Consider the following 11413-nt stretch of genomic DNA (forward strand, 5'->3'; position numbering starts at 1 on the left):
ATTTATTGTGCAGTTGACCCTTGACGCAGACATGTCAATGCTTGGGGTATTCAACTAAGTTTCTCAACTTTTTTGAGACCTTGCGTCACCGTTCCATCCTCAAATCTATCTCAGGGAATCTTTAGCTGAAAGCCTTGACTTGGATTATGACAATAACAGTGTCATTAGTATGATGAGGCTCTACAAATCTGCTGGACATGGTAGTGGTCTTGCAATGAGACTAAGGGAGCTATTCAGCAAAAATAGCAAGTGGATGATGGCCTGCGTCCTGCTTAAGTATGTGGGCTATGGTCAATTTAAAATCAAGGACATCTTTTGAAAGAGATAGTATTATCTCTTGTGTTTTGCACTGTTGGTAGTGTGGCAAGGTGAGTGCCACTCTCTCTGCAGCCAGCACACAAACCACGCCCCCCCAACCACAGGTAGATTTTCTTGGTTAAAGCAACTTCGTGTTTGTAGTTTAGATGTAGTTTAGTAGTTTCCAGATAGTGTATTGTTAGGCTATATGTGTGTATAACATGTAAGCTATGGCCTATTTTAAGTGAAGGACATGCTGGATGGGAAAAGTTCTTTCTATCGTGGCTACTTGATAAGTAGTTTTTGCAAGTTAAAACTGAACTGTTTGTATATTAGAAATCCAATGCAAATCAGTGTTAGGCTATATGCTGTGGTTGTTTTTCACTTAATTACTTAAATACTTAAATATAATTAAAGATAATACTCGGTGGCGGGACATGTATTTTACACCTAGGCCTTCAGTGCTATCTTCCCGCAATTAAACCGCCTTCGAATAACCTCACCATGACACTCGGGCTATAGGCTATTGTCATTTGATATAACCACCCCATATTCACAGTGACAGTAACCTTTATCAAGTGGAATAAAGTGCTTTAACACGAGGGTCAACACCTATGAGAGTTACAATACACTAATTGCAGAGACATACGTACATGGTGACTGAAACCATCAAGGATGTACCACTATTACACAGTATGACAGGATGCTGCATCACAAATAGACACCACATAGCCCAAATCAATGTTATTACCAAAGAAACAAGAACAAACTCACAACAATCAGTCACATTTACTCATACGACCACCAAGCAAGCAAAAATGCCGTAAAACACAAATAACACAACCATGATTCAACAGGTTTCCCCACAGATTCCAGCCAAGTTGCTGGGCCTAAACGCACATGCCACCACACACACTCAAAGGCACAACCAGGCCCGGCTAGTAAAGATACATAAAAATCCATCAAACTTACTAAAGCTGCTAATCATTTGAAGATAAAGTCCATCCTCCTTTCTTTCTTTATAAAGAGTTCAATGGTTGTACAGTACATCGGTGCGTTTCAGTTCCAATAAAAGGTCCTTCTCGATTGCCATGGAGGCCAGTGCTGACAGTCGAGCCTGCCCAGTCTTTCTTGAATACGTTTTAATGTGTTTTAGGGATGAAAATGTCTGCTTGACAGAGGCAGTAGATACTGGGATGGTCACCGCCAAACATGCCAATGTGTAAAGTTGACACATGCTCCCGCATAGATCTTTTTGCTGAAGGAAAGCGAAGAGGTCAGCAGGGCTTTTTCCTTCAAAATCAGTCATGGCATACATTACAGTCAGTTCTGTTTTAAGCCGGGGAAGGTCGAAGAGAGTTCTGTGGCTCTGCATTAAGCTGGAGAAGGCCGCCTCCGGGAATTTTTTCCGGTATGTCTGAAACTGCTGAGGGTCGAGGAGGGAGAGAAACATGACTTTCTCGTGATCTTTAAACCGGTTCCGTATCTGGGCAAGGATGTTGTCCAAAATGTCGCTTTGGAGTTTCTGGTATCTTGTGCCAATGTCCCCCTGCGCTTGGCCTCTCTGTGTGCTTGGCACACCTGTTTCATCCACAGTGGACTCATAAATCTCACCAAATCGCTCTCTCTCCCTCTCAATGGTGTCACAAAACTCGTCCATGGAGTGTTTTGTTCTGCTGTATTCAAAAAAGCACATCCGAATACTCAAAAATCACATAAACAGTGGAAAGCAAAAAACGAAACTCAAAATCATCCAGATGTGCATTGTATCCATCAGCACAGCGCATAGAATCCTCGTCGTACTCATCATGGTGTTCTGCTATGTGCTCAAATAGCTCCTTTAGGCAGGGAGCAATGAGATGAACCTTGCGGGAATATTTCCAAAAAACTGTTTTTGAGCAAGCTATAAGTAAAAATTTGTTCTGGAAGTAATTTTTGCGTATAAGGCTTACCCTTTTTTTTTTTTTAAAACCGCAAATAAAATCAAGTATCATTTAAAGAAGTTACCTGTCTTTGAAAAGTTAGTATGGTTTTTGGAGTGTATTCTAGGGGAAATTTGGTGCTAGGTGACCAAAAAACAATTTTGCTGCCTCCGAGTTGATATAGCAAACAACAAGCTTTTTTTTTTTGCTGTTCTATGCTTATAGAATGCAATCTAAAGCGAAAACAAGAGGGTTTTGCACTAGATTTGCACAGATTTACATTAGGGACAATAGATGGTGCTGAAAACTGTCTACAGTGTTCTTTTAGGAGGCCTTAGGCATTTTAAATGGTGTTTTATTTCAATTCAATTCAATTCAATTCAATTCAATTTTATTTGTATAACGCTTTTTACAGAGAACTGTCACAAAGATCCTTCACAGAGTAGCAAGGCAAAAACAGGGCAAAAAGTGCAAACACCAGGTCTGAACCCCCAAATAGCAAGTAAATATGGTTAAAAAAAATTCCCAGTGGGGAGAAACCCATTATTATTTATTAAAGAAATAGATTTTACTCATCAGCTTGTTTGTTAGTCCAGTGTTTAATGCTGTATGATTTCAGCTAATTTGCTTGCTGCATTAGCTTCAATTTTCTGGATGCTCCAAGTAATTAATGGAAAAGAAACAGCCACCTGGTTATAGGCATTTATAATAAGCACAAAACAGACTGGTCTGTGTGGTTGGCTATTTGCTTTGTCAAAGCTTACGTGGGTGTTAAGAAACAAGCAAAAATAGCTTTCTTCATCAAATTTTACGTTACCACAACCCACTTCACGATAGGTTATGAAGTTGCTTGTGCGTCAATGTTTGTGCAGTCTTGTTTTCATGAATAAATTCCCATGCTTCTGTCATAAGGTTGATAGAACTTAGTTGAGTTATCAAATTTAAATTAATTTATATTATTTTATTATTTCAAATTTAATTAGGGGGTCACCCTCAGCTACCCTGTTAATGGCACAGCACTCTGAATACTAAACCCAGAAGAACTGGAGATCACCCTTTATCAACCTCAACACTTAAAATTATTTAGATGGAATTGACCCTTGGCACTTATTAATTCAAATGTCTCTATTTGACTTCGTTGGTGGATCATTCCATCAGCATGAGAGAGGAAACACAAACACACATATAAAAAAATATATGCTTTAATGACCAATAATTGTTGTTATACGTTAAGCAGTTTGGTTGTAATATGGGATAGGATACTGGCACAGTATAGCACGATACAATTCAGTACATAATGTAGAATGTAGTGAATAGTCAGATGTTATAGTATTAGTATTAGGGTTCATAAGCAATACGCTCTCTCAACAAGGTTGCTGGGTATCGCTACACAGATACTCACTATGAATTCACTACCATTTTACGGACATAGCCTATGATTAGTATGAGACAGACAACAATCAACTACGCTCGACTCATAGCAAAAAGTTCTTTAACCATACAATTGGGATGGCAGGTATGCCATCCCGCCAAGTTACGCCTTGGCGGGGGCATGCCCCATACCTATACAGCACCGAGAGTTTGGCACTTTTCAGGGTTCCCCACAGAAATAACCACAACAGCCACAGACACTCAGCCCTTAAAAACATTAAATTCTGTTCATTCTGACCCCATTTCAACAGACAGAATTCATAAACAACTTCACATGTCCACACAATAAAGCCCCAAACTAAGGGGATTTTGCGTTTTCTCCTTCTTCTTCTCTTTCTTCTTCTTCTTCTCATTCTTATTTTTCCTGCCGCCTATCCCACTAACAACATGTCTCACCATTGGACATTTCACTGACACCAGCCAAATCTTCACCTACACGACCCAATCAAAAACGTGCATACACACGCAAAATACCCATACCTTTTTACTCTGAAACATTTCTAGTTTAAACAGCTAGTCCGCCTGTGGCTTAGTGGGCAAGGTTACAGTCTTGGGAACATGGGGTCGTAGGTTCAAGCCCAGCTAGGAACACCTTTCTTTAAAGGAGTACCATGGTGATTTTCACACTTTCTCGGTTTTATGTGCTATTTGCACAAGAGGCATTGAAGAAACACAGTGAGTAAAGTATTAAATATGTCCGTTATGTATTTTTGGAAAAATATGCGTTTTAAATTTATCGTCCTATTTTCGACCGGTTGAGAAAGTTCTCAACTTGGTGCCTCATGAACACAGTAACTACTCCCCTTTCCACGCCCCATAAACCCATGGATAACTCGAGACCCATAGTTTGCGCCGCTGGCTTACGGGCAAGACAATGCAAATATTTCACTAACGTTAGGTTCACTTAAATTAGAGTGCCTTTTAAGGACTATTAGATTATTTCTGGTTATATTCATTTAGCTAGCTAGCTAGCTAGCTAACGTTAGCTAACTAGGTAGTTTGCTTTCATAAGGCAATGTTATCGATAACGTTAGCTAGCTAGTTTGCTTTTATGAGGACGTTATAGTTGTGCTTTTATCTTAACTTGGCTAGCTAGATAGCAAAAATTATAATTGGATATAAGTCAACGTCCTTATCTTAGCTATCTATCGATACTTGATATACTACTAAGCTAGCTAGCTTGTGAAAAGTCCCCCAAAAATAGCGCTTATCATGGGGGTAGCTATGGTAACGGGGCACGGTCTGTCAATCATAGCTAACTGACAGTTCTCATTACCACGCCCAGACAGTTCGGGTGAACTTTTATAGTGGGAAATTTAGGCTTAGAAAAATACGTTTTAAAGTACATTGAAATGACTGAATAATAAAAAAATTATGCACATTTGTTTTGTTGTTGCCTAAAGACAACTGGAAAGTGTCACGTTCAACCACCATGTTACTCCTTTAACCTGCTTCGACCCTCACTAATAATTGTCTACTACTTATCAATTATTGCTTTTGCACCATATCTACCCGCCGTTCACTGTTCAGTTATTAACCGGCTACAATATTGCTAAGCCATATGCATTATGACGTACCGTCTGTACGTTCAGTTATTAACCGGCTACAATATTGCTAAGCCATATGGATTCAACGGGAGCTCTTCTGTGCTTACTGGCCTGTGTTCTTCTTTAAAACCACTGGCAGGTTTGCTAATGATATTTCACGCATTGCATAGCTATGGCATGGTGCTGCACTAACGAAGTCACAGACTGGTAAACCTCCGGTTTAAGGCTTGAATCCCGCCTCGCCCTCAGGCAGATGATTTCCTCTTTTACACTAACGTTTTCTTACGCTTATATTTATATATTAAAGGGGCGACATAGCTCAGGAGGTAAGACCGATTGTCTGGCAGTCGGAGGGTTGCCGGTTCAAACCCCGCCCTGGGCGTGTCGAAGTGTCCTTGAGCAAGACACCTAACCCCTAACCCCTAACTGCTCTGGCGAATGAGAGGCATCAATTGTAAAGCGCTTTGGATAAAAGCGCTATATAAATGCAGTCCATTTACCATATATTTGCTTTACCAAAACTCACTCACGGCCACCCATATGCATTTCATGACGGCAAATGTATTCCTTTTATTAACAAGTTAGGCTACACCAGTTCACCACTGTGCCATTTCTACTAACTATATTTCTTCACTTGGCTACTGTACAAAACCTTCTTATCAGCAAACGCCACGTTTCTACATTCATGTTACCTCATGCCCTGTTCTCTATCTAGCCACATACAAACAATGACTACGTATGTACGTTCTGCAACTCCGCATTAAAACATTACATTTAAAATCATGATTCACTCATAAATATAACTACTAGCACTGAACATGAGAAAAATACATTAGTGCAATAGATTGCACACGTTATTTAACCCTCCACTTCAACAACTAACGTTTAATACAGACTGTTATATATACCGTTTTATAAGGAAACTAAGCTCGCTCATGATCACTTCATTTACTTCGCATTATAGTCTGTGATCATGTCAGCCTTCACCTACATGCCCATTCTGCTAAAAACATATTGTTTCAACTACGCAGTTTCATCATTTCGCCTAATTTATCTCACACTGTTGTTATTTTCTCATATGCAAAGCCTGCTGGGACATAGGCCTATGCGTCTGCTCCTATTCTCCTACACAAAAAGGCAAAACAGCAGTGGAGTTTCCCTGCAATGATAACAATGGCACAGAATGATTTACATGGTCTTTATAATTTGTAGTTACCGTAATGGCTATCAAGAGACTCGCAGCGCGCCACATTAAAAGATGTAAACAAACCACAATGAACCAACCTATGGCGATGCAAAACTAGGAACAGCAGTCTGCCATCAAGCATGGAAACAGGGTCAATTACCTAGTTAGAATTATAAAATAGTACACGTTTCAATAGAGTGAAGTAGCACAAGCACCCACCAGGATTACCGCTGGTAACAGCCTATTGGAGTAGCGAAGGATCTAACAACTGGATTACCAACACATTTCAGTAAATAAAACAAGTGTACCTCGAACGGGAGTCACGTTTACATCTGCCAATCGTTGCAGCTCTGGGAGGCGAAAAACAAGGTTGGCACCTGGACCAAAGTCAAAGCAGGAACTAGCTTGACTATGACTATGCTTTCAGGCTATATATACGTGAGTTAGTAGATGAGATAATTGACGGACCACTCCTTAGGTATAATCGGCTGCAAATAATTATTCAATAATAAGACGCTAAGTAGGAAGTGGAGGTGTGTCTACCAGTCAAACGTAGTGAGGGCTCGGTCACATAAGTATACCTCCAAGGTTGTAACAAAATGGCTTAAAGACAAAGTGAAAGTATTGAAGTGGCCATCATAAAGCCCTGACCTGAATCCCATAGAATGTGTGGACTGAACTGAAAAAGTGTGTCCGAGCAAGCAGGGGCGTCATGCACGCCAAAATTCTGGGGGGGGGGGGGGGGGCACAATTAGAGCGGGGCATGGGGGTCCTTCCCCAGGAAAAAAAGAAAATAATAATGCAATTTTCTGCAATTTTACATATTCAAAGACTTTGGGGGGATTATTTTAAAACTTCACTAAATCAGCTCAGTAATCTCCCACTTTATATTAGGGTAAATACTGTATATTTATTTAGAGATTTTCATGTCAATTATTTGTGCTTTTTTTAAAAGAATGACAAGATTTTCCTCTGCATCTTGACCTTGAGATATCAAATGGAATTCAGTGTTTTGCTAACTATAACCTGTGATAGTGGCTCATGGCTCACTTCCATAAGATTCACACAGCTCTCCTTTACCAGTATTAAATAGGATGCTATGATATCACAAGTCACGACTAGCTAGCGAGCCAGAAGGCTAAACAACCGGATTGAGGGATGGCTACTTACTTTAGCTGGTACTAGCCAACTATCTTGCAAAGCAAACTATGGCTATATTTTTCAGATGCAATTAAGTGTGTATAACTAATAGCATTTCATTTTCACACATTTGAAAAAGGGATTGATGCTCTACTAACTATTTCAACAACACACCGTCAAGCTGTAGCCTAAATCTCCTCCAGCATTGATGCGCAACAGAGTGCTGTGTGCATGCGTACTGCGTACCTGCTGTTGCGAACCAATTTCATCCTGAAACTTTTGGAAGAAACCAATAGCATAGGCAACGGGGGTGTGTGACTTTTTGAGGTATGATCTATGACATAATTCGAAGAATATGTTTGACTCATAATATAAAATTATCATAACTACATATTATTAAAAATAATAGTAATAAAATAAAAATATAAAAAATCCAGACATCAAAAATCTGGTGGGGCACCTGCCCCCCCAGCTTGAATGGGCATGACGCGTCAGCGAGCAAGGAGGCATAAAAACCTGACTGAGTTAAGGCTGCTTCATAGAGACAGAGCGCAACGCGTCATACTCTGAAAACCATGCCCCCGGAGGGGAAAAGGGCTGAAACGCTAACAAAATCCCTGTAGCTAGCTAAAAACATTAGATTTAAGCATGTCAAAGGATTATTTTAGCACCCTATGTCTACCTGCATTAGTCTAGCTTGCTACTTCAGTGTAGCGACAACATTATAATGGTCTCTGAAAAACGGTATTTGCCTTTGGCTCGGGGGTCTTCTGGTGAAACTGATGCAGAAATTAACCGTAGTTTAAACATGGCAGCTAGAACTTAGCTAACGTTAGCTACTTATTACCTGCAATTTTATTAACGCAGGCAGACGAAAGTGACAAGGAGGCACCTTCACGCAGTACAAAGTCAATGGAGAGCGATGACGGGCGGGACTTAATTGAGCTCTGTCTCTATACTTTTCGCGTCCGCATGTCCGCGAGGGTCCGCGTGACGTAAATGTCGTCATCCGCCCATGTCCGGAGGGTCCACGCGGACCCCTATGCGGACGTCCGCGCAGCCCAAAATTTGTGACCGTGCGGACTGTACGCATAGCAAGCGCGCCGACTGCGCATGCTCCAGATAACAAAATTTAATGGATGCTTGTGTAAACACCTCAAAGCTAGACCAATGAGGGTTTGTAGCTGGAGGGGAAGGCACCGCGTGTTTTCCCTTGGCTGGTGTGATTCAAAACCGGAGATGTTAGTTATTTTTCCTCTGTTCGTAAGAACAGGGCACAATTATACTGAAGAATGCACTGGTTCCGTTGCCATGGGTTAGATATGAAGGCGTTGCTTCATATCCCGCTTAAGACTGGCCTGAAACGATCAGTAGCATTCTGGTTACTCTCCGTTCGCAAACGGGGCTATGCTGTCATCAGAGATATATCTGATCTGTCGCCGGACTGTCAATATTCAAATGGGAGCATCAGAATATTCACAAATGCGCGGAATAACACATCAAATATATCCATGACCACAGCAAGAAAGCGTAACAGTTACTAGGTTTTACCCTCGTGATGATCTGACTCCATATTGAATTATAATTTAAAATTTGGGTTTAACTATACGTGGAACTTGGGAGTGGTTACACTCGACTCTATCTTGTGCCATCATTCCTCAATATATGCTCCCGGGTTTAGCACTATTGTTAAATCTCAGTTCGGTGAAGAATCCAGAGGGTAGGAGGCTGACCACCATAATACATGCCTTCCTTACATGGATAGTGCATCGATAGTTATGAGCCCAGGACGGTGCGTATCTATCGGCCTCCTTAAGGCGAATTTGACAAGAACCGGCGTACAAAGCCCATGGGTCCTCTTAAGTCAAAACACCAGAACCAATACCACCAATCCCGTTAGCGGGCAGATCGTGGTCGCCTATCTAACTTGAAAACCCCACTAAAGACGTTTGCTGTACTAGACCCCTGATCAGTAGGTCCTAGTCATAATTGTCCCCCTGAGTATTTAAGCCGAATTTCGGCTGAAAAGAAGATAAAATGGATTAGAGTCATGAAGACCACGCAAGTTAAAAATAAGAAGAATTTATTTAACAGGCAGGTAGGTCATTAGCTTCAAATTCAAAATCAATTATAAGGTTTAAAAACATAAATACAGAGTAAAAAGTTCTTACCCAGCCTGTTTAGCTACACACAAAATCACAGAGTCTGCGCAGTGTGGGAAGTCGATTGCGATCTTCCTTGTCTATTTACACACAGAGCACAGCGTATGTGCAATGTGGGAAGTCGGTTACGATCTTCCTTGTGCATCTACACACACAACACAGAGTCTGTGTAGTGTGGGAAGTCGATTACGATCTTCCTTGTCTGTCTACACACAGTGCACAGAGTATGTGCACTGTGGGAAGTCGATTACGATCTTCCCCGATTGCTTTGTCTCCCTTCCTTTTAAGCCAAATCCCGCGTTTGGTCTAGGCAGCATTACCATAACTTAACCTGGCCGAATCATAAATCTCGAATTTCGGCCCCCACCATTTGGAGGCTGCTGTTAGAACAATTAGTGGGGAAATGGGGAAAATGAGATGATTACCAGAGAGGACATTCCATTGTGTTAGTTTTTCCCCGAGTTTCTAAAACTATGTTTTTTCAAATTCTATTTGGTATGAAACATATTTCATTCAATTGCTTAAATTATCTTGAATACGTACATACCAAACATGTCAAGTGGATGTAATATTATGGTGCAGTTGTCATGAAAATACCCTTTTGTTTAACCATTTTACATGCAATCCATGTTATTATTACATAAGGCATAATACAATAATACAATGAAAACATGTGCATGGTTTGTACGGTTTTCCAGGGTTTGTAAATAGGATAAACAGATGGTTTAAAGTCCAGATCCAGAAAAGAAATAAAAAAGTGTAATGGCAGAGGGGCCCACATAAGGGCACTGTGGTGCTGTTAAGCGCAGTTGCCCCACCATCTTGCCAGGGGCCGGGTGATCTTAATGACCCTTAATGACCCCCAACACATACCCCCACAACCATAGACAAAGAGACCAGTTCCCCTTATCTTAGGTGTGTCCAGATGGCAACATTCCAGAGGCCCAATGGCCTGCTCATCCCGGGGAAATCCGAGTAACTTATTGTTTTATCACACGGCTCTGGGTTCTTTGAAGTCCAGTGATGAGTCTCAGCCTGCAGGTTCATTCAAATGCCAGCCTTTTCTGGGTCCCAGTTTGATTTCCCTCTTACACTTGTTTTGAAGAGAGTTGTGCGAGGAGATCCGCCGTTACCCACATTTATATTGTCTATCTGGGCATTCATAAAAATATTCTTTCACCGCTCATAAATCGCATTCCCTCCTAGCAACAAGATAAACCTGACAATAGCCCTAAGATATGGCAATACAGCAGTGAAAACGCTGCTGACTGAATAACAAAATAAACGAGACAAAGTTTTTAAAAATGATACCATGTCATTCTACAGTCAATATCTGGGACTAAATATTGAATAAATATACAACCTTCCCATTGGTTTTACACGTAGAGATGTCCCTTTTGAGACTGTGTGGTCATATATTGTCTTGGACAATCCGTTTGAGAAATACACGCGCATTTGTGATGCCTGGGTAAAAATAGCTGTGCGTAATACCACACCTGTTGTTTACAGCATTGTCGCCCTTTTTAGTACAGTCTAGCTTGATTGACAATTCATTTATTCAGTAGGTGAGAGTATAAACCTTCTAACGATGTATAGCATGTCCAATTTTGCTGTTGGAATAGTGTTTTATAGGTAAGCGTAACCGAAAATTTTCTTATCTTCGCATTCACTAACGCATTCACTCTGTGATAATGGAACTGGAATGGAGTGTAGATCGGGAAATGCGCA

At 40.8% G+C, this 11413-nt stretch overlaps 1 protein-coding gene across 1 annotated transcript in view; it reads left to right on the forward strand.

Moving 5' to 3' along the window:
• Positions 1-11413, forward strand: part of LOC118223068 (xanthine dehydrogenase/oxidase-like) — a 333979-nt gene that overhangs the window by 99615 nt on the left and 222951 nt on the right.

Source organism: Anguilla anguilla, chromosome 1, assembly GCF_013347855.1.
Source record: "Anguilla anguilla isolate fAngAng1 chromosome 1, fAngAng1.pri, whole genome shotgun sequence".
NCBI lineage: Eukaryota > Metazoa > Chordata > Actinopteri > Anguilliformes > Anguillidae > Anguilla > Anguilla anguilla.